We start from the raw sequence: 6136 nt of genomic DNA, 5'->3' as shown, positions 1-6136 counted from the left end.
ACAGGAAACAAACAAATGAACAAAGCACCTCACATAGACAAAGACAAACAAAAACAATCAATGAGTCCACAGGCAATGGTAGTGCTTTGCCTGACATGAATGCAACATCATTGAGTCCTTCAACAGTCCCACCAGGCTGCTAGATCTGAAGAGCTCTGTGTCAGGTCGATTGATCTGAGCGGCTTCTCCTATTCTGGAAAACGCAAAAGCCATCAACTGTCCAAGCAGCAGTCCTACTGCACATCCTCATCCAGACGCTGGTCAAGGCAGGCATTTCGGCAGCTCTTCGGTGACGATGTTTCACACAGAGTAATTGAGCTATCCCGAGTAAAGTCCCTGACCAGACGCTGGGATGGCAGCTCTCGTAGTGCAGTCAGGAAGGCCTTTAGTGACACAGGTGGGCTACTCCAGAATCTTCAGCCAGTTGACTTTGTGGCCGGACTGTCTCAGACTTAAAAAAGTGAAAGCGACAAACTGCATTGAGAAAAGTGCCTACCCATGTTGTTTGTGTTCAACTTAAAGATTAGACACAGACAGAACTAACCATAACATAAAATTAATTTATTGCCAAAAATTTAAACATAAATGAGAAGCTAGACGGAGCGGCGTGACTTGCCAGCGTACCCGTATCCAATGCAAAGTCTACACTCATCACCATGCTAGTGTTGGCAACGTATCCCAATCGTGAGTCCCCAGACTCTTTTCAAAGTAAGTGAGTGGGTTTTAACCAGGCTAAGGAAAAAGTCCCTTTCATCAGGAAACCTTGCGCAGAACCTCAGTTGGGGGTTCAGTTCACTCTGATACCATCTCTCAGTCACTGGAACATCCCCTTTTGCCAGTGTGTTATTCCCTGTCCCCATGCCCCTACAGTCTGGCTCCCCAAACACCCCCTAATCTTGATCTGGGACCTCACCATGTAACATATGTCACCACTCGATCAGTGACAGGGTGGGCTTACTGGTATTCTTGCAGCCCCTTTATGTGGATTTTGACTTATTCATTCTAGATCAGTGTGGAGCACATACACACACACACACACACACACACCCACCCACTCCTCCCTCTTGAATCCCCGCCATGGTGAAATAGAGTCTGAAAATAACATCACACTTATCAGCCCATTCCAGCAGGTCACCGGTAGCAGCCTAGGCATGCGTCTCTGGGAGCTGAGATGGTGTGAGATTGCTTCCTGACAGCCCTTTCCATTTCCAGTGCACCATCACAATGACCTGGAGAGAAGCTGGGTGTGGGCCCGATCTGGCAAGGATCTGGCCAGCATCCACGCCTAAGTCAGATGCTATCGGTCTGAGGTCTGTTCATGGCCCCATGGCAGGAAGCCATGGATCACTGTTACACTGAAAGGTCACCCCTGGACAACTGGGGCCAACCAATATATCCCCACCTCCCAGTCGGATTGGGCATGATAAGGTGAGGACTTCAGTCCTCTATCAGCCTCTGTGCACATCTCTACCCTGGTTAGACAGCTATTCTTGTGCAGGTGGACAGCAATGTGGATGGGGTTCATGGGAACATATTACTTTCAGACAAGATGCTGTATAACTTCCCCGTGTTAAAGATGGGTCCTCTTTTACTGATTCTTCTTGCCACTATAGGTGTGGCTGTGGATTTTCTTTTTGATACTTTAGGTAGTTTGTCTAGAGAACCTTGAGATATTCTTATTTATCCACAGCACTCTGCAAACACTGATGTGAGTTGGGTTTTAACCCCACTCTGTCTAAATAGGGAAGACAAGAGTTGGCTGTTTGCTGTTGAGTTTAAAGAGACTAATGGAGTGGGACAAACCAGGGAAGGAGCTAGGTTTGGTCACAGCTCATTGTAGAAACTGACTGAGGTTGTTGATCAAAAACCCAGCAGCTCCAAACTCATTAGCTGGGAAATGCATAATGCATGAAGTCAGTCAGTAGCTCATCAGGTAAAACATGCATTACAGACTCCAGGAGGTGATGGAGTGTTAATATAAAGGAAGGTATGCAATGAAATGACACAGTACCAGACTTGTTAAAGCTCAACCATGAAATCCAGCTGAAACCTTCCTCCATTCTACAATACACTAGATTCTTGCTTGTGTGTGTGTGTAGGCTATGAGTTATCTCTTGCAGTGAGCATGTTTGTGTATGTGCGTGCATGTATGTGTGTGTGTGTATGTGTTTTCTCTTCAGTGAGCATGTACATGTTTGTGTGTGTGTATGTGCGCGCATGTACAGTACATGTGTGTGTGTGTGTGTATGTGCTTTCTCTTGCAGTGAACTTGTGCATGTTTGAGAGTGTGTGCACCATTTCTGTTGATCCGCGCACTCTCTGATGTAACCCTGAAGACAGTCCTCATCATTGGAAATCTCTACAATCTGCGCGGCCGGAATCCTCACAGCACTGCAGGAGCTCGTGCGGTAAGAGCGGTAATCAAAGGGATCGTTAAAATGAGCGGGCGTCGCCACTCAAGGGGGCCATGTCAGCAGCACACCTCTTTAGAGCTTAACAGCCGTCACAATCGCCACTTTCCAACTCGTCCCCCACTGCCACTAAAAAAGCATCTCTCCTGCAGGCAATACATAAATGGACACTGAAATGAAATGGTGCTGTGTTATTCTATATCAGCATTGTATCCTATCCCACATGTTCTAACTGATTAAGTAAAGGTATAGATGGTATGCCATGTAGTTTAATAAAGGCCCTCAGCTGCCTAGTTATTTAGGCCTCCCCGGTTTGCTATTTAACCCCAGAATGACCTCTCTTTACTAATGACACAGTCCAATTCACTCTATCCCACTTTCTTGGCCACAATTTCTCTTGCCAACTCCAAACATGAAAGTGTGTCAAGATAAGTAAATCCATGGTCTACAGACCTGCAATGATCCTCTTAACTGAATGCAATCCATTAGTCAATAACCTTACCAAAATAACGGTCTTCTTCTGCCTAGGATTTTCAAAATAATAGCTGTAATTACACTAATCTTTCCATGCATTAAAATTCATCTTTTTTTTTTAAAAAAAAAAATGAAAATGAGTGAAAAGGAAGTGTAATGTAGTGTATATAATAATAATATATTTTTAATCTACTTTGCATTGCTTTTCATCTGCTCTAAAATGTGTTTTTATTGTACTCTCTGTATGTCAGTGACCTTGTCAGAGTTCAGGATGCTGTATAACTAGCTATTGTATCTCTTTTGTCCTGAGAAACAGGAAGCCGGCAGGAAGGTTTCATTCTCTTTCCTCTCCACCTCTTTCCCTTCCTCTCCTCTTTCTCTTTGATTCTTTGATGTGTGGGGGGAAAGAGGCGGTCAAACCTTCATTTTGGACAAACTGACCACATCTTCACTTTCCCTCCCCATGCCTCACCATTTCTAGTAAAAAAAGTAAAGTAGTATTTTATTTATATAGCACATTTTCTATGCACAGAGTGCAACCCAAAGCGCTTAAACCTCCACCAAGGACCTGATGATTTTTTATTTTATTTTTTAAATATTTTTTCCAACATTTATCACCCAGAGGGTATACATACAAGCCGAAGCAAAAAAACACAGACAAAAAACAGAAACTCAGACACAGGCAAAAAAAAGAGAGTACAGAGAAAAGTGTGTGTGCTTGTGCATGAGTGTGTGTGTGTGTGTCTGTGTGTGCAGTGTATGTGCATGTATGAAATGCATCATGTCCACCCCTTCCCTGCTTTCAGAGCACCTTGTCACCTTATCTAGCACAAATATTCTGTATTCCACCTTGCAGACTACCATTTGCTATGCATGTAAGCTTCTCCATTTCAAATACTTTGTTTATTGTATCATACCACAGATGTAGTTCTGGTGTTTTAGGTTGCTTCCATACCTGCTTCAGTGCGTACAAATTATGTAATAGTTCATTTCCAATGTTTTCTTCTTTTAGATTTTCCTTTATATAGCTTCTTACCTGTAAAGCAACCATGGTGTTGTACGTGTTTGTTGTATTTTTATCAAGAAATTGTGAAAAAGTAACTAATCCCTTACCAACCCAACCTTGTAAAATATTATCACTTAGGACCTGGTGATTGTGGTGCCATTAGCCTGTTTATTTGTCTGACTGCACAGGAACTACAGGCCTGATTTTCATCAAACCTGGCGGAAAGTTCTAGCTTTGAAAGGATGAACCACAGCTGAAGTATCACTTTCACTAGCATCTCAACCATTTGGCCTTTGGTGGTCGGTCTGCACTCTTCAGATGCCTGTCTGGTTTCCTCAGCTGTGGTGTCACTCGGCAGTCTGCTAATGTCAGATCAAAGCGTTCAGCTCCAGGAATATGGCAGAGACATGGCATTTATTAGACAATATCTCTTCATCTCTCACACTGATTCACTTTTCCCTGTGATCTGCCGAGCTGCCAGAGAGCTGCCAGCCAAAGCTCAGAGTCTGCCGCACGCACCCAACACTCACCTCTCCTAAGAACACTGCTTGGTGCCTTTCACAGAGGTGCACTATCAAAAAGAGCAGTTGGCTGCATGGTCAAATGTGAAGGAGTTGCTGAATATGTTTATACAGTAATTCTTTGCTCCCTGGCTTTTGTTTTATCTGCTAGTGTTGTCTTTCTGGGACAGGACACATGCAGTGCAATACATCTCAGAAGTATCTCAGTGTCAGACGATCTCAGCTCAGTCACTCACCCAAAGAAACAAAAGACTACAATTATACCTTGCATAAAGGTTGGAGATCTGGCATGTCTCTTGTGCTTAGCTGGAATGGAAGCTAATGTATCTGCTACACTGAGCGGCACACACAAATCTAAATCCTGCTACAGAAAACAATCTGGTGTTGGAGAGATAAAAGGGTTGCTACGGTAACAGGCAGAAATGTCCAACACTGAATTTTCATGCCTACCAGTATCAGTGTGCTCTGAAAGAGAGAGAGAGATAGAGAGAAAGTATAATTTGAAGTTAAAGCTTTCATTGGTACCAAATGAGTGTTCAGTTCAATGACATATTTCAAAATTAGACTAACAATACTATACTATGCAAGAGCTATATGAAGCTATATGAAGGCAATTTTAAAAGAAGTCAATTAGGACACAGAATTCAGTTGAAAGCAGCACATGGATGGAGGAACATGGGACATTTAACTGCACTGCTCAGTAATATGCATTAGCCTACACTGTCAAGGTAAAAAAAACATAAATTGTCTGGCAAGTGAAATGTAGACAGCCTGACAAGGCAGTAGGCTATGCACCAAGAAAATCACTCACAAGCAAATGAACTGAAGTCACAGCAAGGAAAAGAAAACAGACAGGTATTGTTAAAAGCTGATGGAGATCCTTTTCCAGACAAAGGCTTTCAGTGTGACAAGGGGAAATAAAACATGGAGGTGACAGTTTGTCAGTGTTGCCCTTGAGAAATCTCAAAACCTTCTGCATGTTCGAGCTCTTACTGATGTCATCAAAAAGCTGAAACTTTTTTCTCTCATAGACGTACAAAGCTGTCAAAATGATTCATCTTCAATAATTTTGAAGTAGGTAATGTCTATACTTGTCTTTGACCACAGTTAGATGGATAAGAAAATGTATGATGTATTCAGAACCAATGTGACAGCCTTGCCAAACCTTTGACATTTCCAACCAGATAAGTGACTCCAGTCCATACATAATTTTAGACAAAAATACATAGCCTATACCACACAAGTGAACAGATGGAATTCTGTACTTTTTTCACATCAACCAACAGTCATAATTTTCAGAGATAAAAATGAATAAACAAAAACAAATTGCATACACAAAGCTTTTAGGCCAACAAGATTCATTTCATCACAACCTATTAAGGATGGGATAGCTAATCACTAAATAAATATTATTTTGCTAGCCTGGACTGGGAAAAGGAGCCAGACAAGAACACTGAATGCTTTGACCCTTGTTTGTATTGCATATTGCTGCTGCACCTATTTTACACCATAACTGTTGACGTTACATTACATTTAGCAGACACTTCTTGCCAGCTATATTACAAGGGATCACATTGTCCCCAGAGCAACTTGGGTTTAAGTGCCTTGCTCAAGGACACAACGGTGGAAGCTGGGAATTGAACCAGCAACAACTTTCAGGTTACTGCACGCTAGCCCAGCTCCTTAACCACTACACTACCACCGCCCCCTATGTCTTTGTATCT

Source organism: Alosa alosa, chromosome 13 (genome assembly GCF_017589495.1).
Source record: "Alosa alosa isolate M-15738 ecotype Scorff River chromosome 13, AALO_Geno_1.1, whole genome shotgun sequence".
Taxonomy (NCBI): domain Eukaryota; kingdom Metazoa; phylum Chordata; class Actinopteri; order Clupeiformes; family Clupeidae; genus Alosa; species Alosa alosa.
The sequence above is the reverse complement of the archived record's forward strand: the minus strand, read 5'-3'. Positions refer to the sequence as shown.